The 23232-nt window shown below is 41.8% G+C and overlaps 1 protein-coding gene across 2 annotated transcripts in view; it reads right to left on the bottom strand.

Annotated features, from left to right (window-relative positions):
• LOC105021421 overlaps positions 1-16286 on the bottom strand; it is a 113670-nt gene extending 97384 nt beyond the window's left edge. For both annotated transcript variants that reach the window (XM_013139555.4, XM_020041440.3), the window contains exon 1: positions 16178-16286. The gene's annotated coding sequence lies outside the window, so the exon portion shown is untranslated. The remainder of the gene's footprint in view (positions 1-16177) is intronic.
• Between the last annotated feature and the right edge of the window lie 6946 nt (positions 16287-23232).

Genomic DNA, 23232 nt, shown 5'->3' with positions numbered 1-23232 from the left:
GAAAGCAACCCAGGTGTTTTTTTTTAAGGCAAAGAAGTGGAATATTCTGCAACGGCCGATTCAATCACCTGATCTCAAACCTATCAAGCATGCATTTCACTTGCTGAAGACAAAACCTAAGGCAGAAAGACCCACAAACAAACAACAACAAGACAGCTGCGGTAAAGACCTTGCAAAGCATCACAAAGGAGGAAACCCATGCATGTCCGTCCATTCCAGACTTCAAGCAGTCACTGCCTGCAAAGGATTCTCGACAAAGTATTAAAAATGAACATGTTATTCATGATAGTGTTAATATGTCCAAGATGGGGAGACAGGGGGGGAGATGGAGGGGGGGGGGGGTCACACGTAAGGGTGTTTAAAGGAAGTCCAAAGAGAGGAGGAGAGAGGGTAGAATCGAAAGAGGGGGGCAATAGAAAGATGGTGGTGGTGATTTGCTGATGTTATCTCGGCGCAGGGAGATGTGTGTGACACAATCTCAAATTGGAAATCGCTGTTTCAATCTCGCCTCACTCGGTGGCTGCCTGCTCTACTGATAACCAGACTCGCCTAATTCTATTAAAAATAGCCGGTAAGTGCAGCGGATGCCAGAGGAACGGGCCCAGCCAGCCCAGCACAGGAAGAGGCGTGCAGGGAAGCAGCCCTTAAGACTAAACCGCCCCACAATGACACTCAAAGACTCCCCTCACGCAGAAAACCTTCCCCTATATCTCTCCCGATACGTCTCTCTCCATATCCATCCAGCCATCTACCACTCGTACCCCTCTCTTCCATCTCTCAATCAGCCCCTCTGTCTATCTGACTACCCATCTGTCTGTTCTTATCTCTCCTTAGAGGTTAGGGGCCCCCCGTTTTGAGGCTTCTTTGGCACCGATTGGCTTTCTCTCACTTTTTATCTAACTCTAACTGCCAACTCTCTCTTCTTTCCTCTCTCTTTCTCTCGGTCTCTGTCCTCAGAAAGCAAACACTCGAGTTCACATCAGTGTATGTTCACACAGTTAACCTTGTGTAGAATGGCCAAAGTTACAGATTTGTATTCTTTCAAATTCCCCTGCGACCTCTCAGCCTATGGCAGCAAAGGAAGATAACTGCCTGTCAATAGTATAACCAATAGATAAGTAGAGGGGCAGCTATGACCAATCAGCAGGCAGATCAATCAGACTGGACTGAGGGATGCTCTGGAAAGACACTGATTAGATTCGTACAGCAGAACAGACAGTGAAGTTGAAAGACCATCCAGCAGCTTGTCTGACTCTCAGACAAAATAAATAACACATGAAATTCTAATGAGCCTTCTCATAACAGGTCTGCAGAGACACACGCGGTTTTCAGAAATGAGGAACTGATAAAAATGATAGAGGAAGTCGACATAAAAGAGCCAAGAACAGTTCAGGACAGTTCTCGCCTCGCTTTCATATGCAATGGTTTCTACAGTTCTTACCTAAAGAGAGCCGAAACGGGTAAATGGGCTTTGCTCACGTAAAAAAGTCCACACTCATGACTCTGCCAGGGATGAGAGTGTGGGGCTAATTAACGAATCAGCCAGTCATTAGTTTCTATTTGCTGCAGAGGAGACCTGTGCTTCTACTGAAGGAACAGAACACGAAAAAGCAAAAGGTTCATTCAACTGTGAGAAAGGGAAAGACTATTTATCAGTGTGTGTTTGTGTGTGTGTGTGTGTGTGTTAGTGTCCATCATCATTTGTAGCTAATGTTGATCATTTGCTGTCATGCCAATAAAGCAAATCGAAACCCAAATCTCACAGTCAGGAGAGTCTCTACAACAACAGCAGAGGTAGAGGGAGAGAAAGAGGGAGCGAGATGGGGAGAGAATTTTAAAGACCATTGGGAGACAGTCAAGGGTGAAAGATAAGTGATGTAGGGATTATGGGACAGAGAGAAAGAGAAAGAGAGAGAGTGGGCAAGATGAAGAACAAAAGATCTAAAAGGAACAGTTATATAATCTTGATGGTCAGTACTGAGGTGCGAGGATCTGGGTGTGATTAGAGAAAGGACAGAGAAATTGGAAATGCAACAAGATAAAGAGAGTTCAATGCTGTATATTTCAAGTGGACTGGAAGCAAGAGACTGTAAAACAAAAGGGCTTGGCTGACATTGGACGTAAAGGAGTTATTCTAGACACTACTTTAAAAGGTATGGATTCAGAAGTTTTCCTGAAATTTGCAGAAACACTGCTGTCTTAGATTCAACGGAAGATTGGTTCCACCATTGGGATCCAAAAACGGTGAGGTTTTGACAGGGCTGTGTGGACGCTGCCCCACTGTAGGTGTGGGACAGCCAAGACACCAGAGGTGGCAGAGTTAGGGGCTTTGGTAGGGATGTAGCTTTTGAGCATATCATGAAAGTAGAAAGGGGCAGTTCCCCTTGCAGCTACATTGTCAAGTGTCAGGGTCTTATAGTGGATACTAGAACCCACCGGAAGACAGTAAAGTGTGTGGAAGAGCGGAGTAAAATGGCAGAACCTGGGGACATTGAACACCAGGCGGGCTGCGGCGAGCAAAGGTTGTGCAGGCAAGTAAATACGCTGCTTCCTGTGTGAGGAAAATGTTATTTGATGTTTGCAGAGAACGCCAAGGTGTTGTCCAGGGTCATGCCAAGTTTCTTTGCACTCTGGGTGGGGGATAACTGTGATGGAGAGGTCTTAGAGCAGACAAGCCTTCCTGTGGAAGAAGAGCAGTTCTGTCTTGTTGAGGTTGAGCTTGAGTTGGTGCACAGACATCTATGAAGAGATGTTGAGTAGGCAAGCAGTAAAGTGTGGCCCACTTGCTATGAGCCTGCTACAGTATCAGTCCAGACTACTCAACACTAAAACTAAGTTGAACTACAGAAGAGCGACACCACATATTTTAGCTAAGTGCAGTCAGTCTCCATGCATCCGATTGATGGGTAGATTGAAAACCATGAGTGATTGGCATTTGTCAACTGTCAAATCTATCTCTGTCTTTCTCTTTCCATCTCCTCATGGTAAAAACCTGGCAATCAATACTTGGATCGATGGCCCTGGTGATTTAGAGTAAGCTCTTCTCAAATCTCAATGGTGTGACATTGACGATAGAACAAGAGATCACATCTTACTTAGAAGAAAGCCATTCACTTTCCACACACAGGAGAAAATATTCACAATAAAAAGAATTGTCATTGGTCTGGCTGAGCAGCCATTTTGATCAATGACACAGTGGATATGTCTTCCCATTGATACTCCACTCACCTTACACTGCAGTACCTTTAACCAGACCACTAAAAATCCAGTAGCTTTGGCCCGCAATAGCATATTACAGGCCGTAACAGCATTGTCGGAGATATGCGCACACAAAATAACGTTTTCAGTATGAAAGAGAACAGGACCAAGAGAACAGAGCACATCACTCCAGTTCTTAAATCTTTGCATTGGCTTCCAGTCAGTTACAGAATAGATTTCAAAGTGGTGCTTTTAGTTTAGAAATCTCTGAATGGTATAGGACCCGAATACATTTCTGATATGTTTGCAGAATATAAACCAAGCAGGGCTCTTAGATCCATGAACACAGGTCAGCTAGTAGAGCCCAGAGTCCAAACTAAACATGGAGAAGCTGCGTTTAGCACTTATGCTGTACAAAACTGGAATAAACTGCCAGATCTTAGACTTGCCCCATACGTATACATTTTTAAATCCAGGTTAAAAACACTTCTCTGACTGAGCACTTAAAATTAAACCACACTGTTTAGCCTTATAGCTTCCTATGTTTCTATCCCATTTTTAATCTTTATATGTTTTCTTGTTTTTTTTTTATTTATTTTTTGATGTATTCATTTGTTTTGATGTTTTGATTTGAGTATTTGTTTTTGTGTTATTGTACTTTCATATATTTTTCTTTGTGAAGCACATTGAATAGCTTCGATGCATGAATTGTGCTATATAAATAAACTTGATTGCTTGCTTGCTATGAGCCCCCTGAAATAGGATGCCACCACAGCGAGGAAGAAATGGGGAGCAGGAAGGAAAGCATGTTTTGGAAAGCATGTTGACTTCCAAGTGAAAACAGACTTCGGAGAGCTCTCCTCCCAGCATCTCTCAGGAAGCTGGGATCAAGCAGCAGTGATAAAGGGTCTCTCATTACAAAGATTCTGGCCATGGCTGATGAGGCACCAACCAGTGTGGATGAATGTGACTTTTGGCTTGGGTTATAGATAGTCCTATTTTTTCCAGACACGGGTTGCTTTTATTCCACTGACAGCACATTGAATGGAACTGCGTAAAGACCCGGGAGATTTGCTGGTGGATTAATCCTTTCATTAGGGAAAGCGAGAAGTTAATTGCGACGACAGCTGCATCTCTCTGAGTTCACACGATTGACGTTTTAACAGCGTCTCTTTAAACGGAAAAAGCAATTATCAATAAATGCAGGGAATCTTTACACGAAGAATCGCGCTCAAATTAGCTTTTCTTTCCCTGCTCTCCTCCCTCCAAAGCTGTGTTGGCAGCACAGCATTGGAGAGAGCTGTTGTGTCAAGCCGTCACGCAACGAAAAAATGAAACACCTCGACGGCAAACAATGAAACAAATATGCTCCCAATGTGGGGAGAGATCAAAGGTGAACCAGAACACTGATGATGACTGATGAAGAGGGAACAGAGAATTAAAGTGGTGAAGAGAGACACAGGGAATTGAGTGACTGAGCAGCTTTAACTGAATGATTAGATGGGGGAATGTGGGGAGAGAGTTGACGCAGTGCTGAAAGACAAGGGAGAAACACCAGGGAGCTGATGGGACTAAGTAGAAATAAGAAAACGGACAAATGAAAACCAACACAATAAGATAGTAGTATTGGAATGGCTACTCAAAAATTTGAAATAAGATATCAATATGGAAATGGAAGACGTTTTATAATGAGAAATTAGATATAAGGTGTGATACAGAGAGAGGATTACAATGATAAAAGACAAGGGCATGTATGGAAGAGAGAGAGAGAAACTGAGTGAAACTGAGAAAGAATCAGGGAAAGCCATAGAGGGTAAATGACAGCGGCAGCGAGGAGAGAGTCTGAAGAAAGGGGATTGGAGAGTTGGGCATATCCTACATGTGTGAAATGAAAAGACAAACAAAACAAACAGGAGGCATGAGGAACTGCTGATGGGGGGATCCAAGCAGCTGCTTATCCGGTTATTATCTTTGACAATATATTACACTGTTTTAACAATACCTCAGTTTGTACCTGTTTTTGTAATTCATTTTATTTTTTACGTATTTCAAAGAAATGTGTGGTTTTGGGTGGATTACCCTTTTAATAATCTACTGGCTCAACTGGGAATGATCCTGGAACATAAGCACTCGGAAGAGAGCGCTTCTCCAGCAGACAACCACATGCAAGCTTGCAGGTGCCAGACCCACCGCGCTGTGTCGTTAGATGACGATGACGCAACGCTGTCCGACATCGATCCCACCAATCCCAGGCTGAGTTGAGCCAATTAGCACTGCCCTTATCCAGGAATCCTGGGGTGTCAGGATACGAATCTGGATCACAGTGGGGCAGCTGCATGGCAAGGGGTGTCTTAAATTGCTGTGCCATTCTGGATCCCCCTTCGTTCTACATTTTTTTTAAATAGGGACCAAATCTATTATTAGCATAATATTAGCATAAAAATCCAAAAATGCCATATTGATGCCTATCATATCAGTAATTATCTTTCTTTCCATTTCAGGCATTTAGCAGATGCTCTTATCCGGAGCAACTAACAGTAGTCAACACATACAGCTCCGGAGAAACAAATGTACCTTTTTCTTTCCTTTCCAACAAAGCTGAAAAGGAAAGTTTTGAGTGAGGAACAGAAGCGTAACTTAATTTGAACCCTTCTGTTCCTCACTCAAAACCTTCCTTTTCAACTTTTTTGGTCAGGAAAGGAAAAGGTGCAGTGGTCTTTTAATTCTTTCCGGAGCAGTACATTTAAAAAAAAAAAAAAGAAATCTTAAAAAAGATGTTAACTGTTCAGAGTGGTCATTGAAAATTACCAGCCCTTCAAGGAACCATTGAGAGAGAGGAGATAGAAAGTGAGAGGGAAAGAGGACAAATGACAGGAATCAGGCGATGAGAGGAAGAGCAGGGAGCAGGAGAAGCCCAGCGGTGTATGAGAGACCGGGTAACAGGCACTGTTATTGCCGATCAATTTCCCATCCCTCAATAATAGATGTGACGAGGCTGCTGGGCTGTTATCGGACGTGCCTGAAGGGCCAAAATACAATCCCCACGGGGATACCTCATACATCCTCACGCACACACTGGCGTAAAACACATACATACGCAGACACGTAACACACACCATCATAAACAGCAGGTACACACACACACACACACACCGAGCCCGGGAGCACACCATCACTCAGTGTCATATCCATAGGTTCTAAAACAGACGCACGTAGACACACAGGTACACACTCACATCGACTACGCGTTCTTCTCAAATCATACAGACAACGAATTGTCGTTGAGAGTTCCCACCAATCACTATGCCTTGTCTTCTCTCGGCGTTTATCTTTGTCTCGGTTTTCATCTCTCCCTCCATCCCTTTCATTCCATCCAGACTTGGTCTGAGATTTACACTTGTCTGTTGGTGATGACAGCCGTGGCCTAGTGTCACCAGTGCTTTTAACCGAGCAGCAGTAAATGTGGCAGCAGGCATGTGGAAGAACCTCATAGTGACAGAACATGACAGGGAAAGCTCTCTCTTTACCAATATCTGTCAGGAACACCTCTGTCTTCACTCAGATGGGTTATTAACACCTCTCCTTTTATCTCCAGATGTCCTGGGAATTGCATGTGTTTCTGTGTGTGTGTGTGTGTGTGTGTCTGTGCGTGTCTATTTGCTCACATGCATACGCATGTGTTTTATGCACGTTTTTACGCAAGGGTGTGTATTTGGATTCCCTTATCCAGACGCGAGCTCCCTCTGTGGATGCAAACAGTGCTGGGGGTAACTAACAACACCGAAAAGGAAAACCCGTCAAAGTAGAACACATCTAGCCAGCCTCCGTGGCTCACAAAGGAGACCCAACGAGGGCCCTTCTGGAACATAGAACTGAGCTGAGGAGAAACACCTGTAAGCCTCGAGATCTCACCTATATTAATGAGATCAGGATAGCAGCCACTAGAAGAAACCAGACGTACACACACATTCAAAAACAAAGGATGGCCTTTTTACTCAGAGATAGCAAATACCTTGCCATGGAATATAAAATAGGGAGTCCACTCCTTCACTCTATTAAATGTGACATTTACTTAGTGGTCATATTTTCAAGCCATTGTCGTGTGTATGAAGCCAATTCAAATGTCCCATCATGATGGCGTAATAAATGAGCCATTGTGTGAAGTGTGACGAAGATAATTAGTCTAAAGAGAACGCAGTGAGTGGGGGGAAAGTCTCATATAGGCCATTTGGCCTGGATTCAACAGACTATCTGTATTCTAACTGCCTGGGCTGTTACACTAATGTTCGACACAGTTTAAATCTGGCAGTGGCACAGTTAAGAAACTTTATTTTGAGAAAGATGCTGACTGTTCTAGCAAGCTGCTGAGATGACTGAGTCAGCAGGCCCCTAATACTGAGACACACACACAAACATGCCAACAAACACACACTCAGGCATACACACTTCCACATACACACACACACACATTCAGAAACGGCAGGCAGATTTGCCCAGTGTCCCATGCTACTGCCAACCAAACACTCCTGACAGATTGTGGTCACAATTGATCAGATCTAACCTCAGGGTCACGAGTCAAAAGCACACAATGGTAGCCCAGTCTTCAGGAGCTAAAACCAATCCTGTGTCCTTTAGAGAAACTCTATGGTTCTTACTGTGGAGTCTACTGCCATCACCCAGCCATTCAACCAACGAGCAGGTATTTATTGTCCATGTCAAAGCATTAATAATCTAATTCCAAATGTTCCATTTAATTTAGAGCCATTTCTTTCTGCTATTCGGCACATGACATAAGAGCGAGGCACATGGACCAAAGAAGCCCTACCAGGAGGTCCATATCTCTTGGTGGGTGGTTTAGTTAAAGGTGGAACCTGCTTGTTAGATTGTTATGGTGTGTTTGTTCCACCATTTCAGTTCAAACATCACAGTCTAAGAATCACAAGCATATCAGGAAGACTCCCATAGAACAGGAAATATTGGGAAGAAAGCTTCCCAATACTTCTGTTACTTGAACATTTAAGTGTTTTAATGCTTGTCAGTGCATGAGCTGTATCATTAAATATGTATAAAAGTCTATATTAAGCAAGAAATATGCAGAAAAAGTGTTTCAGCACAAGATTATACGATGAAAATCTGTGTAAACACAAAATTCAGTCTTGAAATGATAATTGTATTTATTTAAGGAAAACCAACTTGCCCGGTGTGAAAAAGTGATTGCCCACCCTGAACTTAACAAAAACTGTTTGCGCCACGTTTAGCAGCAACAACTGCAACTGCTACCTATAATTGGAGATCAATCTTGGCCCACTCTTCTTTGGAGAAATGCTGTTATTTAGAGGATTGAGGATTTTCGAGCATGAACTGCTTCAGGTTAAGACTTTGACTAGGCTAATCAAAAACCTTAATTTTGTTTCTTTTGAGCCATTCTGAGGGGGTCTTTACTCTTTTGTTTAGGATCATTATCCTCCAGCATAACCCAATTAGACTTCAACTTCAGGTCACAGACTGATGACTGGATATTCTCCTTCAGAATTTTCTGGTAGAAAGCAGAATTCATGGTTCCTTCAACGATGGCAAGCCTTCATGGCCCTGAGGCAGCAAAGAATCCCTACACCATCACACTACTACCTCCATGTTTGACTTTTGGGATGATGTTCTTTTTGTAAAACGGTGAGTTTTCTTTATGCCTGACATAATGGGTCCTGTGTCATCTAAAAGTTCCCATTTAAACTTGACTTTCCACAGAATATTATCCCAAACTTGGGGGCTTGGGGGTCATCAATGTGCTTTTTTTGCAAATGTGAGATGAGCACTAATCTTTTGCATAGTTAACAGTGGTTTTTGCCTTGTAATTCTCCTGTCAATTACATTTTTGCCCAGTCTTTCTTATTGTTTATCATTCTAAAGGCAACTGGTTACACAACAGCTCATTCAGGTGTATTATAGGTGAATACTTTTGCACTCAATTGATTTTTGTTTTTTATATCGAATTAATTTAGAACAATTTTCAGATTTTATTTTTCACTTTAACAATACGGACTATTTTGTGTTTATCAGTGGCAAAAACTCCTAATTAATGGTGTAACACAATAAAATGTGGAGTCCAAATCAGGTGAATACTTTCAAGAGGCACTGTTTATAGACAAGTAAACAGCCAAACAAACACAGACAGAAATAGCAACAAAAACACATGTATTCCACACATGTTGAAATTGTATGGGATGAATTAAATGGATTAAGTTACGCAGACAGAAGAATTTGAATAAAGAGACACTATTACGTAATGAATTTCACAGCCAATTGTGCATAGGAGCTGGACAGAAATACCACCACACACACCCACACACACACACGTTCACTTTTCCCTAAACCTAACCCTATCCTTAATCCAAACCTAACCCTAACATTCATAATCTACAGTCATTGCCAAAAGTACTGGCATACTTGCACTTTATTCAAATAATGCACCTTTTCTGCTGGCAAACTGTTGAAATTCAAAACTATTTTCATATTTGCACTAGCGTTTCTTTAATTTGCAGTTGATCAAAACACAAAATAATTTAAAATCTTAGCTTAGTCCACAAAGAAATCCTGAAATGGCCACAGTTTCATCATGGATCTTCCAGCAAGATAATGACTTCAAGATCAATAAAAAAAATCCAAATGGTTGAAGACAAAACACTAGACTGTGGTGAAGTGGCCAGCAGAGACTCCTGATCTAGATCCCATTGAATACCTCAGTAGAGATCTGAAAACAGCAGCTGGGAGGCACCCTTCAAATCTGAGAGAACTTAAACAGTTTACACAAGAAGAGTGGGCCAAACAGCCAGTACAGGGGTGCAGCAAGCTCATACATGGCAATAGGAAGTGCTTGTTTGCATTTGTATATTTTGGCCAAAGGCTGTGCTACCAAATGCTATATGATCGGATTGACTTATGTCGTATTGTGACACAATGGCATGTTGGTAATGTATCGGTTATCCGATGCCCAAGTCAATACATTTAATTCAGGTGGCCGGACATTTTGTAGTTATCCTGACGCAACAAGGAATTCGTCCACTTGATTAAATAGGCCTAAGAAGTTACTTAACACATGTATTTATTAGCATTAAATCACATTTATTAAAAAGCACAATATTTTCTTTCTCATTCTTGAAACACATCCTAGAGAGGATGAGTGATTTAGTACACAGTAGATGTACGCTATTATAGTAACCTTAATACGTACATTTTATTTTTCAAACACAACATGTCACGTAAGCAAGAGGGTGAATTTGTTTTGGTCGGGGTCAAGGGAAAATGCATAAAAAGCTGGGGTCAAGGGTCTTGCTCAGGTCCGCGCCAGCAGCGCCCGTTCCAGGACCACGCTAGCAGCGTCAAAAAGGTGTTGACTTGTGCGTTCACGTATCAATGTGAAGGTAGTATGCATTTGCGACACAATCCCCATTGCATGTTTTTCTCTAACTGCTAAGCCACAAATCACAGTCCTTAGTAGGGACCCACCCAAAAACCTGATAATATCTTTGTGGGGACATCAGGACCCCGCCTGCACATAAAGACGTGGGCCTCACACACATAAATACTTTATTGGAATCCATATCCAAATTCTAACAGGATTCAAAGATTACAAAGGTCTTTATACGCATTCCACAATTAAGGGTAAACACATTGTATTGCTACACTCTATTACAATTAAAATCACAACCTAAGCGCTCCTTGGACAAGGGTATTGATGATTCATTTTGCATTTTATCAAAGAAACAGGAGTGCCATTAAAAAGAGATCAGTCAACCACCAGGCATGAGAAGGCTGCCTCTAATTGGCCATTCATCAAAAGGATTCCTCAAGTAGATCCAGCGCTGAAATATCACGTATGACAACTGAACTGCACTACATTAATTACGCTACTGATGAACCTTGCATACACACACTCTCCTGTTGACTCATTATTTAACTCCCGTATTACACACGCATGCGCCCTCACGCACGCTAAACTGAACACCGTTTTTTACATGCTGACATGCTAATCCGGAATACCAAGCACAAGCGTAGGTTATATGAACGTTTACAGACATCCCAAGTGCTTTCAAGTTCAAACAAATGATGGCAGGCAAGATTTCACTTGTATCATATAGTGAAATGCAATACTTTGTCATATACTGTGGTTATCAAATATTTTTAAAGCATGAACACACACATCATATTATATGGCTGGACAGGATAGTACTATCTCAGTCCAGCCATTTAATATAACCTTAAAATGCACACCCTAAACATGTTTCAGCTAATTGTCTGCAATATCCGGCACAAAAAATACAATGGTGTTTTCCTTTTTCTTTCTTTTTTAAAGAAATGATACTGGTTCATTCATTTTCTTGTCTTTGGTTCCATTATCAGGCTTCAAGACACTTAAAGGCATTTTAGTGTTTTTCCTTCCCACGTTTTGGGAATTCTTGCTCTCATCAATTTTACCGATGCATTCACTCTAACAAGAGTTTTCGGTCAATTCCCCAGAATTATGCAAGCTGCCTGTCAGATTTTTCCCACAAGAGCAGCTGCATCCACTGACAATTCATCCGTCTCCTCTGCTCTCATTTTCTGGTTTCAGCGTCTCCACTGAACCCTATGCCTCAGGATCAGCTGTTAGCTGCTAAGCAGCTGCCCTGGGCCAGGACTGAGCCGGAGCTGTTATTAAGGGTTACCAAAGGCATTTGAGAGGTTAAAATAAGCATGAAAAAATACACTTATCTGATGTCTTCCTTCAGGCACTGGACTGATTAGAAAAATCTTCAAAGTGGCAAAGTGAAGCCAGGAGGATGTTTGATGTGAGGATAATGATTTAGGTATGCTGCTGCCTGAAAGGGAGACTGTTCCATGCCAACTGGGCTTGGACCCCCATCAGAAATGGGAGTTGGACCCCCTCATTTAAAAGACTGCGAGTTGGAACCAAGAAATATAGAGGGTCCGACATAGTATTTTACAAGCTTAAGATTTGCTGTTCAGAAGTCTAAATAATAATGTTCTAAGAGAAGTCTGACAGGAATTGGGTTGGCTCTTTTCTTTTATAATGAGTGAAAGTTAGTCATAATGAAAGAAGCGAACCTATGACCCTTCCTGTCAGTGTGTATGTGTGTGCATGAGACTCATACTTTAAAGGGTTAGGGCTCTGCACTGCTGAGTGCACTGCAGCAATCGGTTGGTTCATCATTGTCATACAGTAATTCAGTGTGTAATACCCATCTAAGTCCCCGCGAAGCAGAGGAGCAGACACAGTGTATGCACCGAGCGTGTTAAGCCCACTCAATGTCCTGTAGGACAGGCCAATTTAACACAGGAATAAGCCAATTATCTTTGTGGAGTAGACACATTTACAATAGGATTTCCCCCAATTCTTTCTGGACTCCCCATGTCAGGGGTTGGGCTTACAGACCTGGGTCGTCTCTTATAGCATGGACACACACAACGCCTGCCCGACATCAACACACACACACTAAAAAAGCTTGCATCATGCCCACCCTCCTAGGTGAGCCCACACTGTGAAGAGTGTTCTCCCTTCTCCGTTTACAATGATGTCTCCTGCAGAGCGGACCGCTGTACATTTTCATTAGAAAATCCTCCTTAATCCGAGCAGCCAGCGAGAGGTGGTTCGTGTCAATCTTTAAAGGCAGGAGGAAGCTTGGCGCCCTGTGCGCCTGCCACACTCCAGCCCCACGCCCCATGACGCTCCAGCCACGAAACAGGCCTCCTCCCTGGGCTTGGCACAGTGGGCCAGCAGTGTCCTCCCACACCGTGTTCAGAGGAACGCAGAACAGCCACAGACGCCCGTGTATAATCAGACCGTGACAAGGAGAACAGCAGTCTCCCTCCCTGAGGAGAACACGGCTCCTCCACAGCCATTTGTCTAAATGGGGACACAGGGGAATAGCTCCTCATTTACAAGCCTGACTGAGAGAAGTCGCAGGGTGTTACACTGCATGTCTTTAACTGTTCCCACTTTACGTAGAGACCTAAGGGAAGACCTTCTGTCTGTCTGGCTGTATCCCATCCATAAAGCAGGAAAGTCAAAGGCTGCTGTCTGTCTATCACTTCTCTAAAGGGACACCAGAGGCAAAATGGGGAGGAGCTAATTCAATTTTGTGACTGAACATCAAGAGGGAGCGGGTTTGGGTATCCCTGGCAACATGGCAGTCAAAATTCCCATTTCCCACAAAACAATCAGAGTGAAAATACAAGCATTAAATAATCTCTCTCTGACTTTACTCCAGGGATCTCTACAAGTCTTCAACAAATGCTATTCCAACAGAGAGTCCTGGCAAGTCTAGCCATCTAATTTGTTTCACTGAACTGAACGCTAATGAATTGGTAGATGCCTGTAGCAGCAATCTCCTCCCCTCCCCTAACCTGCCCTTACCTTCCCTACAAGCCACAAAGGGTGGTAGACTGTATGTATTCAATACTCATTACCTTGGTATCTGAAAAGATAGATGCAATTGATCATCCCCCCTGTTAACAGAGCCGCAGCTCAGCTACACATCCTTAACATTAATTTTACTGAATAAGAGCCCTGGGGTGCAGTGTGTCTTGAACGCTATCTTAAACGTCTACACGGAGTAGCCTGGGGAGTGGCTGCGTCATTTAAAAGAGTCCCCTCCATTGTCTACCAGCACTGCCATTGGCAGCGTAGCTCTCAAAGACACAAAAACTTAGTAATTTAGCTGGACAGCAAAACACTTTAGCTACACTTGAGATAAGGTTTATAATGTAGTTACATAAGAGCAATGCTCAGGAATAAAACCCAGGGAGATTTCCGACTTGGCTGGGCGTCCAAAACATCACCTCTCTCAGACCCTAGCTTTCTTTCCCATACTCTCATCTTCTCTTTTAAGACCTTGGCCCTTCTATTTCACTCTTGGTGTCCTTCCATCTCTGTCCTTCCATCCATTCACTGCCTGTTGTAATAAACAGTAATGTCCGGTAATGGGAGGTGGTGAGTCCTCCCTGTCACAACAGAATCACTTTTCTTTCAGGCTCCCCTCTCCTAGCAGCTTTATAGCTAACATAAGTCACTAAGTCAACGTGTCCTGTCTATACACACAGCTGCCCTTCAGCTCAGTTCTTTCCACTTCTACCTCTGTTTCTCTACCTCTCTACCTCAGTTTCTCTACCTCTCTACCTCAGTTTCTCTACCTCTCTTCCTCTGTTTCTCTACCTCTCTTCCTCTGTTTCTCTACATCTCTCTCTACACTATTCTGTCTCACACGGGCTAAATACAAGAGCTCTGTGGTATAAACAATTACAAGCTTAATGCTTACACCGATTATTGTTCAATGCTTTAAATAAATTAGCGGACAGCATTTGTCCGACGTTTAATCTCCCTTGACGTATTTTCACAAGACCTTTCATGGCCAGCGCAAAGTCTGGTCGAAACAGAATGTGTAAGCACAGGGAAACTGTGCACAGGGCCAAACACAGAAACATACGTAAACAAAACAAATCCACACATGCATAGTCATTGACGATCATCTACATCTAAATGCTTCATCTATATGAAATCGGAAACACGTTTTAAAACAGCCTAATGTAGCTCCGTTCCATCTTACGCACACTGAGGCACAGGTAAAATAAACGGGTGCGAAGAGCCAATTGAAGAGATAATGGATGCACAAAAACACACACAAAGGTATAGTGATTCAATTATTTGTACATCACAGTAACACACAAGTGAACAAGTGCGTGTCTAAATATGTCTGTGGGTATAACAGCAGGTTTTGATTTAAATATAAATGGAACTTATGCAAAATGTTCTTATAGAGACGGGTATGCCAGCTACATTCTTATATTTAAGCAGGGACTGCTTTACAAAACCAAAGCGCAGTGAGCTAATAGGAAGCCCACTTGAACAAACTACAATCGTAAAACACATTCACCTTCAAGCACGGACAAATAATCATAGGTTTATGCTAATGTTGCAGGGCAATCATAAATCTCAGAAAATGTTTCTTACAGATCGCAGGCACATTCAGGCACGCAAGCAGGCATACCACTGCTGATAGACCACTCGCCACTACCTGTGTCTGTGAACACGCTAGCTACATGTCATTAGGGGCTTTTTACCCAAAACAACCCTACATTATTAAGCCAAACAGTTGTTATAAACCGATGTTTTGCCAGTAAGAAATAATACATTTAAGCCAGACTTGTCAACCTTAGTGAGCAGATCATCTTCGCTAGGGACGCGCTTATGCTCATAGACATTGCTCATGCGTCAGGTAAAATATTGGCTTTGCACACTCCGTTGTTCTTGTCATAATCTTTGTCCGCCGCTACCCCGTGAATATTTAAACAGTGGCAGACAGAAGTGCAATACACCATTTGACATGACTGGGCTCAAAGGTCCATCTTTCAAGTGACCTCAAAGGAGCACCCTTGTTCACTTCACGGAGTTGTTTTTAGGTGAAGATAAAAAACACATCGATCTAATCTACTTCAAGTCTGAAATCTGCCTACACTCGTAGCCTAGCTCATGGCCAAATTGCATGACTGTGTTTGTGAAGTCTGTTCAAGATACGTTGTAGACATGGCTATTGTTGCGTTACATCGCATATAGAGTAAACTATGTAATACACTTTTTGAGATGTCAACGTAAAATGTAATACAACCTGCCGTTATCAGCCCAGCAATTACGCACGATCAAGGGTCACAATAAAACCACGACGCGACTCATCTTGAATAGGCTACACGATTTTCAAACAAATCGATACATGATTATTACATGTGTTGTGTTTGCATTTCGTTTATAATCTCTAATATAATGCATTCTGAGTGGCAAAGAAAGAACGCCATTTGATAGGTTATACAGAAAGCATAAAACAATCAATTTCCTATTTATTGGATACTGATACATCCCGCGTAAAACATTCCCCCACCACACCGCAGGGCATGTCTGATTCTCTTTTGGTGATTTTAGAGATAAATTTACCTTCAGAGCTCGATCTATGAAGGATTGTGTGAAGTTTCTTGCCTCTCGTTGTATCTGTCAGTCTCTCGTGACAAGAACCGAGTCAAATGTGAACTGGGCAAACGCGTCTCTCTCTATCTCTCTCTCTCTCTCCAATAATAACACGACTGCCTTTAAATCTTTCACGTAGGAGGCTATACACTCCCGCTCTCCCCTTCTCTGTCCGTCTCGTAACAATTCTTTTGTTAGACCCTCTCACTCAGATGATATGCCATGGTGTGTTATTGCTGAAAATGTGCTTCCAAATGGCCAAAATATCACCGTTATAATGTGTAGACTTTCAGGAAATTAGCTGTAGAACTGCACATTCATCTCTGCAGCCAATTACACAATTAGTAGAATTCCATGAAATTAGTTATACAACTGCCACATATTTACACACAATGGTAAAATGTGTAATATTGCCGCATACCTGCTTTAACACTGTTAAGTGTAACACCGCTGTTCTGTGATAACCTTTTTAACGCGTCAAAGCATTTGAAATATTAATACAATCTCTTGGTGTTTGGATTGTAAATCAAAGTTTATTTTTATTAATCAGTATAGTATTTGTGTAATCATTATATTTTGTCTTGGATTTGTTATGCTTCATTGGACTGGAAATTAGTCAAGCGGTTAATTTTCTTTTTGCTGAATGATCTGCGTATTTGAACCCATGTGGCAACAGCTAGCTGGGACTAGCATTTATCCCAGAATGTATTTCGCATGTACCACAAAGGACTGGGGTTCCCGAATGTCCTGTTTTCGCTGTGACAGAACATTTGTTAAACGGCCCTTACACATCGGTCACGAAAATTCTGATATCAACGCTCACATCGTCCAGAATGGCTGGTTTGTTGGCGTGGTTGTGGGCGTGCGGGTGGCGTGGTGGCATCATAAACTAGATAGAATCATGTGATTTGTCAGTTCCCAGCAATTGGCGCGTGTGATTCGCATAAAGTTGGGTAAAGCTGAACTTTTTCTTTGTCTCCCACGCCTGGCACGCGTCGCCTAAAGAGCCACTCGCTAGCCACGCTTCCCAATTCGAACAATGTATACAGTTAAACGTTTGGTCATGCGTTTTGTGTTATTTGGCGATACATTTTATTTGATTGACTAGACATATGACGGATTGTGAAATAAAATATGTAATTTCTTGCATTAGTATTTGTATCAATTGATTACAGTTTAATAAAAGTACTTTAATTCTAATAGATGGCGACCACATTAGGGTAGATGCATGACAGAAATCAGTATATTAATAATTTATAAATCACTGTATAACTTTTCTATCTCATCTGCAGCTCCATTTTATCTAGAAGTCTACTAGTTAAAGCTAAGCAGGTATAGCTACTGTATGTTTTTCTCCATACATGTAAAAAAATGCAATTCTCTTCTAGTTGTCATCAAATCAGCTTCATTATGGCACACAATTCAAACCAATAACCTTTAAACTACAAGTCCACTTCTAGAATAATCTCTTGGCCATACTCTTTCTTTTGACAAACACCACCATACAATAACCCCTACCCTAGCACTAAACAGTAGAAGGGCTCCCAATTGGGGTTTTCAGCTTGCTCAAAGTCAGCAAGCTCTCAAGTCCAATTTCTGCACAAAACACTGTCTGTGCATGCTCAGTTCAGTTTATGCAAGCAACACTAGAACTCTGCATGCTAGCCTCTGCTCTCTCTGAGATGTACAGTCTTTCTCGTGCATCAGGATCTCTACCCGCAAGTCAAGTTCACTGCTCATGATTGAAGTTCGGTGCTCATGAGTGAATGCATAAATCTCTCTGAGAAATTCAAGAAAATTAAAACTCTAAAGAAGATCAAGACCGTAGGATAGGATAGAGTCCCGGGGAATTCTATAAAAAGTTCAGTGATGGACTTGCACCTTAAGTGCACAAAATATTTGGCCAGTTAGGATGTAAAACACCCACTTACTATGAAAGAGGCGTATATTACAGTTATGCATGAAAAAAATCCAGAAGCAGTGGGGTCATAAAGATTTCTCTTCTCAACACGGATCAGAAGATATTAGCAAAATCCTTGGGTTTATGGCTGAGAGCGTTGGTGGATAAGCTACTCCACTTGGTCAACTTGGTCTCCCACATGCCTTCAACTTGGTCTCCCACATGACTTCAGCTTGGTCTCCCACATGCCTTCAACTTCATCTCCCACATGACTTCAGCTTGGTCTCCCACATGCCTTCAACTCAGTGAGTTGTTTTCTTCTTGCAACTCTCCTATGAAGGCCACTTTTGTGAATCACCTGGGTTATTGTCTCAGCCATGGAAGACTGTAACTCCTTTAGAGTTGCTGTAGACCTCTTGGAGGCCTCCTTTACTAGTGCCCTGCTCAGCAACATACTCCGTTTCTTACGACACCTGTTCTAGACAGATTCCCAGTTGTCCAGTTGTGCCATATTCTCATAATTTCTTAATAATGGACTTTCATGTGCTTCATGGGATATATGCTTTCCGATTGGTGCTTTTGAAGAACCGTATTCCAGATTTTCTTAGAATGTTTCTTCCTCTTCAATATGTAGTTTTTGTTAGGAATTTTACTAACCAAGTGTGAGGCCTCCCAGAGACAGATGTATTTTACATGGAATCATGTGAAACACCTGGGCACAGATAACGTAACTTTAAGAGACAATTGCTGGCACTCAGGGTTTAAATTGGGCAGGAGCCATCAGGAATTAAGCTCCTGCAGATATGGTCGAAATCAGACCTAAGGGGAGCTGAGTTCCTGTACTTTCACTGGCCAGCAGTATAACATTTTATACAAGTGGACAGTAGAAACTAAGTTTCCTCCACTTCCAAAACTCCAATTTAACCTCTGGTTGCACCACAGGTTATTCAGATGTGTCCTACTGTAGCAAGGGGGGTGAATTTAGGCAATCAATTATTTTCTGTTTTATATTTGTAATTAATTTAGAAAGGTTTCCAGATTTTATTATTTTTTGTCTCTTTATTCTTTTTTGTCACAGTTTTTGTGTTGATCAATGGCAAAAACTCCTAATTAAATTCATTTTGATTACATTTTGTAACATAAAATGCAGATATGTCCTTTTGAGAGGCACTGAATACTGGAACGTTCACTGTGCATGAAGGGGAAGTCACCATGATCAACATAGAAGGAGTCATGTACATTAAAAGTGACAATGTGCCAGTACTGGCTGTTTTGTTTCTTCAGGGATGGCAGACATGCTAAGCTTTCCACCTACCCTTAGAACACTATTCGACAAGACTGGCTCCAGTCTGTAAATGGGGCTAGTTTTTTAAACTGTATCTGTTTCAATGCAGCAATTTCTTAACTAAAATTCCATTGTTAGACTAAGCATGTGACAGCTTCCTCTGTCTGTGCCATGTCATACACTGGGAGACATTGAACACTGGGTGTTCAGCATTGCTTTGTACTAAAACATGTGATCCTCCAACTTACCTTGGTGCTTTCTGTGGTTGCCTGATCCACTCAATGCCATTTTTCTTTCTAGACAGCGCTGTGAAGCACTTCTTTCACCTTTAACAATAATGACATTACACTTTCAAGGTCATACCACTGAGAGAAGTAGTCAAGATGTTTCGATGCAGCACTTTTTCTTATCAACACCCTTTTTTATCAACAGCCTTACTCTAAATTAAATTGCAGAAGGTATGTAAATGCGATCTTTGCCAATGCTAAGTAATCACCTCTGGAGCCACTGCTTCCTATACACACTAGATTTCACACGATCCTGGTGAATTTGCATGGCGATAATCATAACTGGTGACAGGAAATGTAGAAGACCAAACAGGGAACTGACGACTGATAGAATGCCATGTCTTGTAGATCAATTATCAACAGCAATGCTGAAGCTGAAATGTCTAGTTCAAAGCTCCATCCAAGCATTTTATTAGGAAGATGTTCTCCAGATAGTGTTTTGACTTTACTTGGCTTCTCCTGTGTATGGATCAGAGCATGGGCAAACTGAACATTTCTTATTCGTTTGGACAGATGAAATTCTGCCTTGGAGCACTCTTTGAGATCATTGCACAAGGCTATATCTTAACACTTGATGTTGAAACATCAACGTCTTTCTCAGCACTAAGTACTTTGGACCAACAGAATTAATTAAGTCAAGATCTTTCTTTGCCACTTTCCCCTACTTTCCCCTAGCAGAAAAGTAGTAAAACAATCAGTGTTGATCAAATTGTGTCCTTGGAGAAGGTTTTGGTTCAAAGAAACATCACAAATGACTAAGCTCAACCAAACACAATACATATGGTTTCATTTGTGCTTGGTAAACCCTGTCATGTGGTATGTTCAACACTTTGCTATAATCTTGTTTCAACTGCTGTTTAGGAACTGCAGCATATCATTTGTCAGTTACATCCCAGAGAAAGCCTTTGTAGTTTTATACAGAATTTTTGGTTCCTTGCAAACTTATGTAAGGAATACGTTCACACCAATCTTGCAAATGTGCAACTTTAAGCGATGTTGCCGCCTATCTTCAATTTTATGCAGAGCTGTGCACAATTTCCATGAATTGTTAATCCTCCAGTAACCTAATCTCACTTGTCATTGCAATGCTGCTCTACAAGTCATGATTATACTGGTTGACAAGCAGTTCCTCCAAACTTTCAATAAAAATGTGGTAAGGACTCACACAGACAGGATTCCTTGTTGACAGTTGGTGTTGTTCCTGAGGCCAGCCAATCCTATCCCGAAGACTTAGAGATTGGGTATCTGTATGAAACTCATTGACTTGGCAATGGTGACTTTTAAGAGGATCCTATAGGAACCTTTGCCTTGGTCTGTTAGTGTTTTTTTATTTTCACATTCAAAGTGCAACATACTGGGGTGCTTATGCTCAGATTGTAGACAGTTCATGCATTTCTGACAGGTCTTGTTTACATCTTCCCTTGTGAAACCACAGGCTTTTAATTTTGAGTAATTCCACTTTCTGCTTGTTTCATCGGTTTAAGCTTCTGACAAAAATGAATAATGTTTTTCATAAAGATATCATATGTGTTGTTGTCTTGCTTTCTGTCTGTGCTGCAGACTGATTTCACAGCTTTGTCATTTATAGCGGCAACTCAGATGGTAAAACTGATCTTAATGCCTTTAATCTGTGCAGAATTCAGAGATGTCTTGAGCTATTCAGTGCATGACGTGTTCTCCTTCACCAGCTTTTCCAGGTTGTCAACACTCATGTTTACTTTGGCCATGATTGCTTGGATTAAATTCATCTGCAGATCACACAGAGCTCCTTTCATTTCAACTTGAGGACAGGGCAGTATTTGGGGCTGTTAACTGCAATATTTGAGTCAGTCAAAACCTTTTGTCCATCAGTAAGCATTTCATCTTCAGATGAGTCAAGAGCAATGGTAGGTCTTTACAGTCAACTAAAGAAGTATTAGCACCTTTCATTATCATGGCAAAACACTGTCTGTGCACGCTCTGTTAAGTTTATGCAAGCGACACTAGAACTCTGCATGCTAGCCAAGCTCTCTGCTCTCTCTGAGATGTATAGTCATTCTCGTGCATCAGGATCTCTACCAGCAAGTCAAGTTCACTGCTCACGAGTGAAGTTCGGTGCTCATGAGTGAATGCATAAATCTCTCGGAGAAATTCAAGAAAATTAAAACTCTAAAGATGATCAAGACCATAGGATAGGATAGAGTCCCGGGGAATTCTATAAAAAGTTCAGTGATGGACTTGCACCTTAAGTTCACAAAATATTTGGCCAGTAAGGATGTAAAACACCCACTTACTATGAAAGAGGCGTATATTACAGTTATGCATAAAAAAATCCAGAAGCAGTGGGGTCATAAAGATTTCTATATATACCTACCATTGCTCTTGACTCATCTGAAGACGTAATGCTTACTGATGGAAAATAGGTAGGCCTTTACAGTCAACTCATGAATTATTAGCACCCTTTCATCAGTGAACACAAATAATCAAGTTATATTTTTGGCTCAAAGATAAGGGAGACATACAGTACAGGTCAAAAGTTTGGACACACCTTCTCATTCAATGCGTTTTCTTTATTTTCATGACTATTTACATTGTAGATTCTCACTGAAGGTGAGAAACTATGAATGAACACATATGGAATTATGTACTTAACAAAAAAGTGTGAAATAACTGAAAACATTTCTTATATTTTAGATTCCTCAAAGTAGCCACCCTTTGCTTTTTTGATAGTGCTGCAAACCCTTTGTGTTCTCTCAATGAGCTTCATGAGGTAGTCACCTGAAATGGTTTTCACTTCACAGGTGTGCCTTGTCAGGGTTAATTAGTGGAATTTTTTCCCTTATTAATGGGGTTGGGACCATCAGTTGTGCTGTGCAGAAGTCAGGTTGATACACAGCCGACAGCCCTAATGGACAACTGTTAGAATTAATATTATAGCAAGAACCAATCAGCTAAGTAAAGAGAAACGCGGGGCCATCATTACTTTAACAAATTAAGGTCAGTCAGTTGGGAAAATTGCGAAAACTTTGAATGTGTCCCCAAGTGCAGTCACAAAAACCATCAAGCGCTACAACGAAACTGGTTCACATGAGGACCGCCCCAGGAAAGGAAGACCAAGAGTCACCTCTGCTGCTGAGGATAAGTTCATCCGAGTCACCAACCTCAGAAATCACAGGTTAACAGCAGCTCAGATTAGAGACCAGCTGAATGTCACACAGAGTTCTAGCAGCAGACACATCTCTAGAATAACTGTTGAGAGGAGACTGCGCGAATCAGGCCTTCATGGTCAAGAAGCTGCTAGGAAACCACTGCTAAGGAGAGGCAACAAGCAGAAGAGATTTGTTTGGGCCAAGAAACACAAGGAATGGACATTAGACCAGTGGAAATCTGTGCTTTGGTCTGATGAGTCCAAATTTGAGATCTTTGGTTCCAACCGCTGTGTCTTTGTGCGATGCAGAAAAGGTGAACGGATGGATTCTACATGCCTGGTTCCCACCGTGAAGCATGGAGGAGGAGGTGTGATGGTGTGGGGGTGCTTTGCTGGTGACACTGTTGAGGATTTATTCAAAATTGA

Source organism: Esox lucius, chromosome 3, assembly GCF_011004845.1.
Source record: "Esox lucius isolate fEsoLuc1 chromosome 3, fEsoLuc1.pri, whole genome shotgun sequence".
NCBI lineage: Eukaryota > Metazoa > Chordata > Actinopteri > Esociformes > Esocidae > Esox > Esox lucius.
This window is presented reverse-complemented; position numbering and strand designations above follow the sequence as displayed.